The sequence below is a fragment of the Microcebus murinus genome, chromosome X (assembly GCF_040939455.1).
Source record: "Microcebus murinus isolate Inina chromosome X, M.murinus_Inina_mat1.0, whole genome shotgun sequence".
NCBI classification, from domain to species: Eukaryota; Metazoa; Chordata; class Mammalia; order Primates; family Cheirogaleidae; genus Microcebus; species Microcebus murinus.
In genome coordinates, this window is record NC_134136.1 from 17,589,563 (window position 1) to 17,605,503 (window position 15,941).

At 38.7% G+C, this 15,941-nt stretch overlaps 1 pseudogene; it reads right to left on the bottom strand.

Annotated features, from left to right (window-relative positions):
* Positions 1-14,458: 14,458 nt before the first annotated feature.
* Positions 14,459-15,383, bottom strand: LOC105882297 (ubiquitin-conjugating enzyme E2 D2 pseudogene; annotated as a pseudogene).
* Between the last annotated feature and the right edge of the window lie 558 nt (positions 15,384-15,941).

Consider the following 15,941-nt stretch of genomic DNA (forward strand, 5'->3'; position numbering starts at 1 on the left):
ATATATATATATATATATATTAGAACCAATATATATATTGGTTCTATTTCTCTGAGAAACCCTGACTAATGCACATAGCCACTTTGATAAAAAGGTATATGGCTATACTGTAGATCCCTTTGGGGATGGCTGGGACAAAAATAATAGTACAAATTTTGGGCAGTGTACCAGAATTCTTCCTTTGGGGTGCCCAGCCTCTTTATTCAAGTGATTTGATCCATAATCTGGTTAAGTCTGAGAATGTTTTTTTTATAGTGGCTTTTTTTATGATTCAAATTAGTGTTCTGTTCACTTGACCTAGAACTCTTCAGTTTAGAAAGATCCAGTAAGAATTTAGCAGTCTTCACATCCACTGCATTTCTAGGAACACCATGAACAACTATCTAAGGTGATAGGTCTCTGAGAGTCAGACTACTCTGTTTCCTTCTTTGAATGTGCTGTCCATTACAGTAACTATGCCCACTCTACCTTTGGCAATTAAGTGCTGCCTCTTGGCCCATGCCACCCAGAGATACAATTATTTCATTGCATTTAAGTTTTATAATTCAGTGGCAGAAATTCCCTCTTGTATTTTCTGACCTACAAAGAAGAGTGATTACAGGGCATTTCAAGGATACTGGAGTTATATTTACAAATTTATTTCTTACAGTCATGTGAAAGGTATGTACTCTGGATTCTCCCAGGTTGGGTAAGCAAGTAGGGCTTAAATGATAATCCATTCTAACAAGTTTTCTCCCTAAGCCTTTAGATTCCTTCCTCTACAGTATACCAATACAGGTCTGCACTTAAATTTTAATTAGTGTAGATCACCATTTTGTCTATGTTTCAAACAAACTGTCAGAGTTGTTTCTAAACCCCAGGGCCACAATATCAAATCCAGAATTTTTGCTTAGTGTTCCCATATCAATAAATTTGGCTTTATTTAACTCTATATTCTTTGTATCATTATCCTATTCTTTTTTTTTTTTTTTTAGCAGAGTCTCTGTATGCTGCCCAGGCTAGAGTGTCGTTGCATCAGCTTAGCTCACAGCAACCTCAAACTCCTGGGTTCAAGCAGCCCTCCTGCCTCAGACTCCTGAGTACCTGGGACTGCAGGCACATGCTGCCAGGCCTGATTAATTTTTTCTATTTTTAGTAGAGACAGCATCTTGCTCTTGTTCAGGCTGTTCTCAAACTCCTGAGCTCAAGTGATCCTTCTGCCTCAGCCTCCCAGAGTGGTAGGATTACAGGCATGAGTCACCACACCCAGTCTATGCTACTCTTAGTATTCCTTCTCATGCATGTTTTCTAAATTTCTGCTAGTATAAATTGGAAAATTTATATAATTCCATTGGAACATAGCACATCTCCCCATGAATCACTCTTTGTACTTCACATTTAGAGGCATGCCATGACTTGATTCTAATTGTTGGTCTAAAAACAAAGAGATAGGGGTGGGTTCTGAGGAAAGTCATCTATCTCTTGCAAGGTAATTAGCTCTGGGAAGTCCATTAGGATTTCCTAATATAAACCTTCAATCTTCTCAGAGAGGGTTGGAGCAACTGCTTCTACTGGCAAAGAAGACTCATCAGAATTGTGGAGTTCAATGGTTCCAGCTTCATCAGGATCTCTTCATTTGTCCCCATTACAATTCTCAGGATCCTATTTCTTCCCAGTCAGTGCAGGGCAGGGCAGGGCAGCAGCCTGGAGACTCAGGGAAGGGTTGACATTTTAGTTTAACTCTGAAGTCAATCTGGAAGCAGAATTCCTTCTTCCTTGGGGGAATTTTAGTCTTTTTCTCTTTAGTTCTTCAAGTCATTGGATGAAGTCCACCCACATTGTGCAGGGAAGTTTACTTTACTCAAAATCTATTGATTTAATTTTGTATATCATCTCAAAAATACCTTCATAGAGTCATATAGACTTCTGTTTGAATAAATAGCTAGGTATATTGGACTAACCCAGTTGACAAATAAAATTAACCATCATACACATTTTCCCCCCAGCCCTATATTTAGCCCAAGGAAATCTGTCAAATATTCTAGCTGAACTCTTCTTATCAGCGTCTCCTTGCATTTACCTCTGGTAAAGGCATGATACCTAGCCCATCCCTCTGTAGGCATTGTTTCTCCTTTGATTTTAGTTTAGTTGGTTTCTTTGTAATCTTAACTCTCTGTTGAGTTTGAAAAATGTCATTGATTTGATGTTAATACAGCTTAGATTGGGAGCAATGCTTCTTCTATCTCTCTATATTCTGAGGAGTAACCTATATGCCAGCACTATATTTTCAAAATCCATCTATGTTGCCATGCATACATGTTGTCTGTAGCTTATACCTACTATATAAGACTACATGGTGTACACCCACTGAATTTTGCTTAACCACCAGGAAAAGCACTGCAATAAGTATTCTTGTGTGTGTGAATTTATAGACCCTTTTCATAATTTCTTTCAGTATAAATCCAGGAGTTTTTCCAAACTGAAATATATCTAGAGATATAATTTTAAATGGACAGGTAAAAGGGCTTATAAATACCAAAGCTCTTTGTTGCTATTATTATTCTCTTATCAAAACTATTCTTTTGTTACTATCACCATTATTAGTCCAGTTGGTAGAAACTAATAGTAATATCTGTATATGAATGTGTGTATGAAAGAATCATGAGTAAACAAGAATGGGGTAATTTTGGAGTGATGTTTTTCAAATTGTGGGTTGTGATATATGTAATGACTTATGAAATATCTAATATATATTACTCTATTGGTAAGGTAATAATTTAACCTGTCACAGTACCATAGATGTTGATAGAACAGCAAAAGATTTCTAGGTCACAGACAAATAACTTTATTACTCATGGCACAGCAGGCAACATGAGCTTCATGTTTATATCAGTTTTTCTTGCCATCATGTCCCATGGGGGTGATATAGAGCAGCACAGGTAAAAGCTGCACTTACAGTACATTTGTGTCATAGATGGGAAATCAGTAACTTATGAAACTTCTCAATCTTATAAGGAGGCTGCTGGAAAATTGTCCAATATCATCCCCAGAGGAAAGCATTATTTTTATTATCTTTGTCAAGAAACAAACCTGCTCTCTGTTCAGAAGGGAGACACTATATCTTACTTTTTGCTATACAATCATACTTGAAAAGATAATTCAGAACAAAGGCATTAGTTAGTACCCATGCTATGAGAAAATTGTTTCTCAGTGATCTCTTGGTGAGTCATGAGATCTCTTCGATGAGTCATAACCAGAACATTAAAATAGTAGAATAAAATACATGAGTGTATATTGGGTAGTATATTTACTTATTATTTTATGATACTTGTTCCTTTCATTAATACATGTAAGCATGTATTTGTCACGATCATGATATACAATGTATTTTTACAGTGGGGTCATGGTCACAGAAGTTTGAAAGCCACTGCTCTAGAAAAGTTTAAATTGTAGAAAGTTTAAGTGGACTAAGGATTCATGAAAGAATTAGGGATCTGAAGTTTATTTTTTACTTGTCATATTTAGAAAAACTGTTAAACTCATTAGAAATAATCATCAATATCTTATAGTGTCATGAATATCATGAGTTAGAAAATAATTTCTTTATTTGCATGCTCATAGAATTTATGGTGGGTCTGTTGGAATTGTTCATTTTCAATATTCTATTATAGAAAGGAAACTGTATTTATCATCTAGACAAAAACAATTCAGCTATTAAAAGCTTCAACTGTTATTTAACACAACTTAAAATAGCACTGGTGCTCATGGCCCCTATTTTTTTATCTTTAGAGCAAAACTGATAGCTCAATTAACTAAATTTAGAAATCTTTAAGAATGCGTAAGGAGCATAGTTGGTGAGATATAGCTATGGAATTTTTGTTTGTTTTGTTTCCATGGCAAATAATTCCATTTTGCATTATCAAAAGGAGTCTTTCATTTTTTCATGATGTTAGTTGTTATTATTTTACTCAAACAATGTACCTTAGTGAATCAAAGCTTTCCTCAATTGATAACTGAAACAAAGAAAACCAGAGATAGTGATATGACTTCTGGCATTCACTGATTAGTGTTCTGGGACTACATGGAAAGTAATGCTGATTTTTTCTTTCAAAGAAAAAAATTATCCTCTGATTTTTCCTATCAGGGAAATCTGTACAGATGAGCCATAGATTCCCTAGTGTCACCAGGACTCTTGTATGATGCCCATAGCTCCACTTTTCACCTGTATGTGAATGATTCTCCAAACTATAAAACCAGACCAAATTTATTCCTAGATCCCACATCTGGTAATCTGGTTGGTAATTAATCTAAATGTCTCACAAGAATATCAGCTCATTCAACATATCCAATTAATCTGAACTCCTCATTTAATCTCTGCCAGATTTTAGTCTGAAATGTCAGTTCTTAGGGCACTCATGGCTGAAGAATGACCAGACACACCAAAGTAAAGCAAGCATGAGAATGAGGTTTATTGAGGAGAGAAAGATAGGATTATAGGGCAAGAGCCAAGATGTAGGTTTACAGAGCATGATACATACACCACAGATGATGACTACACCCATTGTCACAGCAATGAGAGAGCAAAAGGAAGGGCACAAGAAAGGGGCTTAGTTGTGGTCTGTATCTTGTTTTATAGTGCCTAGATCGGGACCTCCCTAGGGGCTCAGACATCACCACAGAGCCACTTCGATTGGACAGTTGGACCTGAGTCTTACTGCACATGCAGATATCCCATGAGCCTCTCTAAAAACCCTTTGGGGGGTGAATCACAGCAACACCCACCTTCATCCCTAGGACACCTGGAATCCCTCAATACCTACCTGACACCTCCACAAACATGTTACCCTTCTTGTATTGCTATTTCAGGAGAAGGCTTCATTCTCCTAGTTGACCAGATCTGAAAGGTGGCAGTTCATCCAAGATCAGTGCCTCTCAAACTTTTTGGTTGCAGGATCCTTTTACACTCTCAAATATCATTAATCATCCCAAACAAATTTTATTTAAGTGGGTTATATGTGTATTGAGTTTATTTTATTCAATACAATTGAATTTATCATATTAAATATGTATTGAATTTATCATATTAGAAATTAAAACAGAAATTTTGGAACTATTTATTTTAAAAATAAGAATAAATACATTGCATGTTAATATAAATATTTTTTTAAAATTAATTATGTTATCCCCACAAAATTAGTGAGAGAAATGATAGCTTTTGCATTTTTTGCAAATCTATTTTCTTCCAGGATTTTCTGACAGCAGGATTTTCATATCTGATTCTATATGCAACCTGTTGTAATATATTGTTTGGGTTGAAGTATGTGAAGAAAATCCAGTCTCACACAGACTTGTAGTTGGAAAGGGAGGACTATGCAGAGTCCTGGGACCTCACTTTGAGAACCACCCTTTTTGAAAATTCTCTCATGCCACTCTGTATCCTACCATGCAATCAATTTCTAAATCTTGTCAATTCTATATTTGAAAAATCTTTTACATCTGTCCTATCTTCTACTTCCTGATTAACACTGCTTTCATTCAGCTCCTAATCATCTCTCATCTGGATTCTCAAATACCTTGCTAACTCATCTCTCTATTTAACCTGACTCCTGCAATCTGGTTTCAGTACTGTCCATACAGTGATTTTTCTAATATGCAAAGCTGACCATATCAGTGTCCTGCTCAAATTATTGAATGTCTCTATCAATTACAAAATCACATCTAAATATGTCCTTAGCATGGCATAGAAAGCAGTCCAAGTTCAGACCTTTGTCTCTCCAATAATTTGTGATATAGTAGAAGGAAATCAGAATATTTTCCCCCCAAAATATATTTCTTTGATATATTTTGGATGGCTGCCACAGGTATAGTAGAAAAAATAATGCTGCAAAACTGTCTTTTGTGGGGGAAATTTTGCATCTGTACAGAATCTTCATTATTAAAGAAAGCCAAGTCCTTTCTTATCCAATCTAGAAAAGAGTGACTAAGAGTTTGACACCCTTAAAGGTCTGAAAGGAAATATATACCATCCATTCTCTCTAAGGGCTGACGACTGTGAGGCTTCATCTACATAACAAGACCACCTTTGCTAGAAAACTTGCTTCATTTCTCCCTTCCATAACCTGTCTTGCCAAAAAAAACCAAAAAATGCAAAAAACCAAAAAACCCCATTCTTTATAAATGCCTGTGCCTCATTGGAAAGTTGAGCCTTCATACTAAAGGCTCCTGTGTGTACACATTAAATAAATTTGTATATCCTTTTATCATATTAATCAATCTGTGCCTCATGTCAGTGATTTTTCAGTGAATCTTTAGGAGGCCAAGGGCCTTGGTCTCTATATAGTGAAGGAACTCAGGAAATTTCACTCGAAAATATGACTCCTTGGTATAAACAGTATTTTGAATTAAAGGCCCTTAGAGATCAAGAGGCCCTTGGAAGGGGCTTTTCCTCTATCTGCACAACCATAGGGACTTATCAAAATAACAATGGATTTCCCTTCCCCTTCCTGTTATCTCACTATATGGCAGGAAAGAAAATCAAGAACAGACATGGCCCAAATCATTTTAAACATAATATCTGTCTCTCAGGTAAATATCAATTTACAAGTCAATCTATTTCCCCCATCCATTAATTTTTTCCAAATATCTATTCTTCCTTTGATCCTAAACAGAATTACGTATATTCCTCTTCTCCCCCTGCCCAATAAAAGGAGGATATAAAAATATCTGCATCCAATTGGAAAAATTAGGTAATCACTCTGTGATTCTCCCTGAGGGGACAGTAAACAAATCTCATTCTCTTATTAATCTGTCTTAATTATAAATTGATCTTTCAGCAAACTTTCAGGGGAAAGAAGTTTCCCCTCACCCCTACAAAAGTCATATTAAATGAAAAGTCCACAATATATTTTCTCTTATGACTTTTTGTTATTTTCCTTCCATCTATAATACCCTTTCTATTCCTTATCCACCTAAGGGAATCCTATTAATGCCTTAACATTCAACTCACATATAACTACCTAGCAACATACCCTCTTCCCTTATCCATGCAAGAATTGAATGGCTTTTGGTATCCCTAGGTAAATGGAAATGGAGAAGACAGTTTTCTAAGGTCATTTTTGAGTGTAAGAGAAAGGTTAGTGTAATATAGCATTTAATATTTAACAAGTCCTGTCTTGGTCCAGTTTGGAAGTATGAACTAAAATAAAATCTTAAGGCTCATCCTCCACTGGCTGACTGAATGGACCCCCTCGTGGCCAAAGGAATACCCTAAAACTAAATTGCTGGCCAGGAGGAGGAAGATGAGACATGCCTTATCATGCCACCCTCCCTTCTAGGGGACATCCTTTGTAACCCATTAATAGGCCTAAAAGTATGTAAGACAAACCTGCAGACCCTCAGTTTACACAACAAATATATGTTCAGTGGTTTATCTCTGATTAACAGTTCTTATCTTAAAACATTACAAGCCTCTAGACAAAGCTTCATGTCTAACCAATTACAAGTAAAAGAATTTTTAAACCAACCTATAATCTGTAAGCCTCCTCCCTTCAAGATGGTACACCTTTTCAGGCCAAACCAACGTATGCCTCCCACATATTGATTTATAACTTTACCTGTAACCTCTGTCTCTCTGAAATGTGTGAAACCAACCTGTAACCTAGCCATACCGAGTCCACTTGCTCAAGGCTTCTTGGGTGTGGCTCCGGGTCATGGTCCTCAAATTTGGCTCAGAGTAAACCTCTTTAAAATTACTTTACAGAGTTTGTCTTTTTCTTCAGTTAACAGAAGTCATTCCTAAAAGGTCTCAATTTTCCTTCTTAGGCAGTTTTTAAGCCCCCATCCCACTGCCTCCCTCATCATCACTCTGGAGACCAGGTCCCAGACAACTAAGGACTGCCCCTATGCCCAGAAACCTGGGCAATTTCTCAATTTAGCCAATCCACAGGAAACCTATTAAACCTAAGGAATCCTACCCCACTTGTCATACATGAGCTGTCCCCTACAGCTTCAATTTGCTGGTATCCTGTCCCGAGATGCAATTCCCTATGTGGCCCCTTCTCTCTTTTGGAGATATAAGAAACAAAAGAGGTCTGTCTTTCATCTACCTGAGGTTAGAATGTTGTGTTGCACCATTAGAAAAATCTTTATATTTTATAAAACAATTGTAAATATAATCCACAGCATTAGTTCTTAGAATAATCTTGTTGCAAAACTTATGAACTGAATTGGGTCACACTTTCACAGATTTTATAAGTCAATAATACTTCCTATAGTAAGTGGCAATCCATAAAGACAAATCAAGTTGACATTTTAAATGGAAACCTATCATTTTCAAGAGCTAATCCAGAAATCTTCAAAATCCTTTAAACATTAATTGTGTTCATCATCTGATGAATTCCAGAGCACACTTAATTCCTGAAAAATCTTTAATTCATTAAATTTTTAATGAGGCTGAATAGCTCAGATTCTCTTATTTGCAAAGCTATAAAGTATTTAAGCAATGTGTATGAGTGCAAACAAGTTTGAATATTGCCAGCAAAGTTAATCAAAATATTTTTATGTAAAAAAAAAATCACTTGGGCAAGAGGTATATGGGTAACTAAGTTAAAATTCATTAACCTTGTCCATCTGCATTCAATAATGCAGAATCTTTGCTTATGTTTTTTTTTTTTTTTTTTTTTTGAGACAGAGTCTCACTTTGTTGTCCAGGCTAGAGTGAGTGCTGTGGCGTCAGCCTAGCTCACAGCAACCTCAAACTCCTGGGCTCGAGTGATCCTTCTGCCTCAGCCTCCCGAGTAGCTGGGACTACAGGCATGTGCCACTATGCCCGGCTAATTTTTTATATATATATATCAGTTGGCCAATTAATTTCTTTCTGTTTATAGTAGAGACGGGGTCTCGCTCTTGCTCAGGCTGGTTTTGAACTCCTGACCTTGAGCAATCCGCCCGCCTCGGCCTCCCAAGAGCTAGGATTACAGGCGTGAGCCACAGCGCCCGGCCTGCTTATGTTTTTATTTTACTTCAAATTCTCCTCTTTTTATTTATTTATTTATTTATTTTTATTTCAGCATATTATGAGGGTACAGATTTTAAGGTTTCAATAAATGCCCTTTCCTCCCCCTCCCCTGACAAGTCTGATGTTCCAGCATGAACATCCCCCAGATGGTGCACATCTTACTCATTATGTATGTATATACCTGCCTACCTCCCCCCTGCCCAATACTCTATTACTGTAGTACCTATGTGTCCACTTAAGTGCTGCTCAGTTAATACCAGTTTGCTAGTGAGTATATGTGGTGCTTGTTTTTCCATACTTGGGATACTTCACTTGGTAGTATGAGTTCTAGCTCTAACCAGGAAAATATAAGATGTGCTATATCACTGTTGTTTCTTAGAGCTGAATAGTACTCCATGGTATACATATACCACATTTTATTAATCCACCTTTGGATTGATGTGCACTTGGACTGTTTCCACAGCCTTGCAATTATGAATTGTGCTGCTATAAACATTCGAGTGCAGGTGTCTTTTTTTGTAGAGTGTCATTGGATCATTTGGGTAGATGTCCAGTAATGGGATTGCTGGATCCAATGGTAGATTCACTTGTATCACTTTAAGGTATCTCCATATTGCTTTTCACAGAGGTGGAACTAGTTTGCATTCTCTCCAGCAGTGTAGGAGTGTTCCTCTCTCTCCGCATCCATGCCAGCATTTGTTATTTGGAGACTTTTTGATAAAGGCCATTCTCACTGGAGTTAAGTGATATCTCATTGTAGTTTGGATTCGCATTTCCCTGATGATTAGAGATGTTGAGCATTTTTTCATATGTTTGTTGGCCATTCTACTGTCTTTTTCAGAAAAATTTCTGTTCATGTCCTTTTCCCACTTCTTGATAGGGTTGTTTGATTTTTTCTTGCTGATTTTCATGAGTTCTAAGGAGATTCTAGTTATCAGCCCCTTATCAGATGTTTAGGATGCAAAATTTTTCTCCCATTCTATAGGTTGTCTATTTACTTTCATGACTATTTCTTTTGCTGTGCAGAAGCTTTTTAGTTTGATCATGTCCCATTTATTTATTTTTGTTGTTGCTGTGATTGCCTTTGGGAACTTCCTCATAAATTCTTTGCCTAGGCCGGTGTCTAGGAGAGTGTTTCCAACACTTTTCTCTAGCTTTTTAATAGTTTCATACCTTAGGTTTAAGTCTGTTATCCAGCATGAGTTGATTTTTGTAAGAGGTGAAAGGTGTGGGTCCTGTTTAGCCTTCTACAAGTGGCTATCTAGTTTTCCCAGCACCCTTTATTGAAAGGGATTCTTTTCCCCAGTGTATGTTTTTGTCTCCTTTGTCAAAGATTAGATGGCTATATGAGGATGGTTTTATATCAGGATTCTCAGATCTGTTCCACTGGTCAATATTCCTATTTTTGTGCCAACACCAAATTGATTTAATTACTACAGCTTTGTAGTATAGTTTGATATCTAGCATATTAATACCTCCCATTTTGTTTTTGTTGCCTAGAATTGCTCTTGATATTCAGGGTCTTCTTTGGTTCCATACGAAGTGTAAAATTATTTTTTCTATATCTGCGAAGAATGCTGATGGGATTTTAATAGGTATTGCATTGAATCTGTAAATCAGTTTGGGTAGTATAGACATTTTAATGATGTTGAGTCTGCCGATCCACAGATTCTTATTTTCTTTCATTGGCATATAAAAATAAGAAATGTAATGACATCAGTGTCTAGGTGCTCATTTTCACCTGCTTAAAAATTATTTTTGATTATTATAACTGCAGATTATTGGGTCTATCTAGAGGTCTTTAGAGGGGAAACTAGGAAAGTACATATTTAGTAAGCCCTCAAATTAATTTTCATGTGCTGTAAAGTTTGTATTTCTAAAAAAAAAAAAAAGGTGAAGGAGAGTTACTTTGTGTGACATCCTTGTCAATGTACCCTTTCATAAATTCCTAAATGGAATTAATTGACAAATTATCTTTTCTCTCCCTTCTCCTCCAGTTATTCTATGATTATCTGAAATATAGATTTGTCCAGTCTAACCATCTTACTGACACCTCAGCACAAAGTTGTCTGAAAAGAAAAGGTCTATTGAAGAGAAACAACAGAATTCTCATTATTGAATGAGTATTCAATGGTACAAGGTAGGTCTTTTTCATATCTTATCTTTTTTTAAACTCTAGGAAGTATTCTAGACTATTCTCACTTAATATTTGAAGAAACTAAGGTTCACAGAGGTTAAATAATTTGTTAAGGGCCACACAACTAGTTTTAGGCTGATCCTCGATAGAACATGCTTTTTGATTCAAGTACCCATTCCTTTTCCACACTTCCTCTGATAATAAAAACTTAAACCCATTAGAAAAAGAAATACAGAAGAAAAAAATGCCCTCATTTCACGTAAATCCTCATTTTCTTTCATGGTAGCTTTAGTGACACTCTGAAGTGTTACTTTAGAGTGTCACTTAGTCTTGTGGGATCACCCTACTATTTCCACTGTAGGTTCTCTTTCCTTTTCATGGGTCTAAGCTGAACCCTGGTAGTTTCCATGATTTTCCCATCTCCAGTACATCATTAGCTATGCCATTGACTGTTTGAATAACATTAAAATAAAACACTTCTATATATTTCCTAATTTTAGCTCCAATTTTATGATATAGTAGCCACTTATCAAAGGTGACTATTTTAATGCAATTAATTCTATCTAATTAATATCAAGTTTAAAATTAAATAAAATTAAACAAAATAAACAATTGAGTTCCTTTGTTATATTCACCAAATTTAGTGGTCAATAGCTACATGTGGCTAGTGGCTCTCACATTGAATAGTGCAAATATAGAACATTCCTATTTGACAGTACTGACTGAATATATAGGGAAAAGACAATTGTATGTTTATGTTTGAGGGGTTAGTAATTTTGGTATAGAAACAAACATTTTATATATACTTAGTCTTATTTTGAGAAACATTTAAAAACTCATAAGCCACTGATATTTTTATGTTTTTATTTAAAATTTTAACTCCTTCTATCTTAGTCTGTTTGTGTGGCTATAACAAAATACTTGAGACTGTGTACTTTATAAACAGCAGAAATGTAGTTCTTATAGTTTCAGGCTTCAAGAAGGTGCTGGCATTTGGTGTCTGGTGAGGGCCTTCTTGCTACATCCTCACAGGGCAGAAGGGGTAAAAAGGGCAAAAGGGAATAATATGATATAGTCACATGGGGGAAGAGTGGAAGAGAGTGAAACCACTCCTTCAAACCCTTTTATAAGGGCCTTTATTCTATCCATGATGGCTCTACTCTCATGACTTAATCACCTCCTAAAGGCCTCACCTCTTAGTACAATTGTATTGTCAACACATGAATTTTGGGGAATATTCAGATCATAGCACCACCACATTCCTTAGAAAGAGATTATTATAATATGTTTTTAAAGGTAACAATGATAATTAACTTCTTATTACACTGACTAGACATTTCTGATTGTACAAGTTCTACAGGGAAAATTGGGATTTTTTTCAATATACAGAAGTATTTTCATAAAATTATTACCTTTATAACCAGATGGAGCCAAGAAGTTAAAACTGGAGTCCAATTAACCAATGTATTTCTATATATCTTGTGACAGCATTTATCCTGGACTATCATTTAAAGGATTAAAAAAATTAAAACAATATATTTTCTTACAGATATACTTTCTGATCTGTATTTAATAATCTGATATTCCTTGTGAGAATGTAAACAACAGCTAAAAGTAAATGTAAACGTTATGCTTAACTGGTTAAAAGAGTATTATTTGGCCGGGCGCGGTGGCTCACCGCCTGTAATCCTAGCTCTCTGGGAGGCCGAGGGGGGCGGATTGCTCAAGGTCAGGAGTTCAAAACCAGCCTGAGCAAGAGCAAGACCCCATCTCTACTATAAATAGAAAGAAATTAATTGGCCAACTGATATATATATAAAATTAGCCGGGCATGGTGGCGCATGCCTGTAGTCCCAGCTACTCGGGAGGCTGAGGCAGTAGTATCGCTTGAGCCCAGGAGTTTGAGGTTGCTGTGAGCTAGGCTGACGCCACGGCACTCACTCTATCCTGGACAACAAAGCAAGACTCTGTCTCAAAAAAAAAAAAAAAAAAAAAGAGTATTATTAAAAGTTCAGTTGTGGGCTGGGGATGGTGGCATGTGCCTATAGTCCCAGCTACTCAGGAGGCTGAGGCAGGAGGATTGCTTGAGCCCTGGAGTTTGAAGTTACAGTGAGCTATAATGATGCCACTGCACTCTAGCCTCGGCAACATAGCAAGACCTTTTCTCAAAAATAAGTTCAGTTTCATGTTGAATATATTTTCTTTTTCTTTTAAAAATAGCTTTATTGAGATAATTGTATAAAAAACACCCTTGAAAGTCAGAGGTCACTCCAGTTCCTGACCAGGTTAATATAAACATCTCTCTCTCTCTCTCTCTCTCACACACACACACACACACACACACACACACACACACACACACTCAAAGGGTGGGCAGGCTTGCTAGCAGACCCCTTTCAAAGATTGGAGGGTTCCTAAACTCAGGTTTGCTTAGCTGTGACCCAAACTCCTTGTGTGTGCAGCACCCACCTGCTTTGCTCCGCATTTCCCCCTTGGGACTTGAGAGATGAGGGGAACTGATGTCAGTGAAGCTCAGGCTGTCTGCTGTGCCATGACTAATCAAGGCCTTTGTCTCTGGCCCAAGAGTCTGTCATTCTGCCAGTTTCCACCAAACTGTGACAAGCTAACTTGTGGGCACAAAAACAAGCTGGGTAAAATCTCAGATCTTACATGGTTCTTGAGGAAACAAGAGACATTAGAGATATAGGTATGTCCTGAAAAACCACACACAACCCCAATCCAGAGGGTAGGAGAGAGAGGCTGAGAGGGCAAAATGGTGGAGGCTGAAGGAGTGGAAGGTTGGAAACAAAACACATTTTATTTTTAACACCTCTTAATCCATTTCATTTTTGGCCTGTTAAAATCCGGACCTCAAAGTAGAAGATACCAGTTAAGATTATTCTTGGTGAAAATAAAAACATCTGAAGACACAGGTGCTTCAGATATGTAAATTCACTTAGCTTTTCCTAACTGTTGTCAGTTTAAAAGACTCTACATTAAAAATTTTCCTCTGGTTAGTGGAACTGTTCTCCTTCTTGTCCTGAAGTCACCGACCCATTGTTCTTGTTTTGTTTTCTAATTCTAAATCAATAAAGAAATCTTTTAGTCAAAACTACATTAAAACTAGACTCTGTCTCACACTCCCCTTCCCCCTACCCCATCCATCAACCCCACCTCCACCATCCCCACTCCCACCCCTCCCGGTCTCTGCAGTCTCTGTTATGAAAGGTGCACAATGTGTACCCTTAAGGATGGAGGAGACGTTGCTTGACAAAGTAATCTAAAGACAACCAATTAATTGAACTGACACTTAATCTTTATCATTAAGGTGATGGTACTATTTATTTTGAAGTCACATGGCATATTTCTGAGTCCATTCTCTAGCTATTCTGTCGTACTTTTTCCTATCCTTTCTGTAGATCTTCGCAATCTCGGGAACCAAGGGATCATCTGGGTTGGGGTCGCACAACATGGAACAGATGGATAACAACACTTTGGAGACAGTTAGTGCTGGTGACCACTCGGATCTAAGGATGTCCAGACAGATGCTTCCATTTCTGTTAATGTTCGGGTGGTAAATTCGGGTGGTGAATGCGACCTTGGGCGGTTTGAAGGGGTAATCAGATGGAAACTGGATGGTCAGGAAGAAGACCCCTCCTTGGTAGGGGCTGTCTTTGGGCCCCATTATGGTCGCCTGCCAGTGGAGCATATCGTCTCCCAACGGCCCTGCCGAGCACTGGGCCGGGGGGTCGCGGGTGAGGTCAAGGAGCTCCTTGTGGATTCGCTTTAGGGCCATAGTCCGCAATACGTGGTGGCCAATCCTGGGAGCAGGGCCTGAGGCCTGGTGGAGGGCAGCGGCAGAGACCCCAGGGTGGGAGGAGCGGCGAGCAGGTGGGTCGGCAGATGGGAGGGCTGAAGGCCAGCTCTGGGGTTGAGGGGGGCGTCAAGGGAGGTGGAAAGGGCTGAAAGGGGAACTGAGGAAGGGGGGCGTCGGGCGCTCCACTACACCTGATGGGCTGCAGGACACCCGCGGCTCACGGCCACCGCCGCCGCGCCGTCCAGAGCTGGAGACTCCGCTGCTCACAGGCCGCGCTGCCGGGAGGCCGCACTGCCGCTGCCCGGAGACGCTGCCGTCTGGAGACGCCGCTGCTCTTGCTACAGGCAGCCTGCCCCTGCCGCCTGCCTCTGCCGCCTCCCCTGCCGCCTGCCCCTGCTGCTTGCCCCTGTCGCCCACATCCGGAGGCCAGTGACCAGGGGGGATCTGCACTGTGAGGTCACTGAGGCCTTCCTAACAAGGCACCACAGTGCATCTCCCGGGGGACGGGAGGGTGGGGTGGTATTGGTGAGGGAGCAAGGCGAAGAGGGAGAGGCAGGAGGGGTGGGGAGGGACAGGAGGGGTGGGGAGGGACAGGAAGGGTGAAGTGGGGAGGGGCAGGAGGGGTGGGGAGGGGCGGGGCTGGCAGGGGTCTCAGCCTGGGCAGGCGCTCTAGGCTGGCAAGTAGGGCCACTGGACACTGCCTCTGCGCTGTGCTGAGAGTTACCTTAATAGATAAGATTAGTTCAATGGATTCGCTCTACCCTTTACCCAGGATTACCTTCCATTAACAGTTCACTCCATTAGCTTTATTCTAACCTCCCTTCCTCCTCCCCTTCTCCCTGTAATGTTTATCTCATAAGATGACATTCTCTTATATAGCAACTTTAGTAAATTTAATATCAACATAATTTTTAGAGTAACGTTTGATAATGTTTTGCTAAATTATTTATTTATTGACACTCATATCCACTGGAAGAAAATTTGTTTTTATG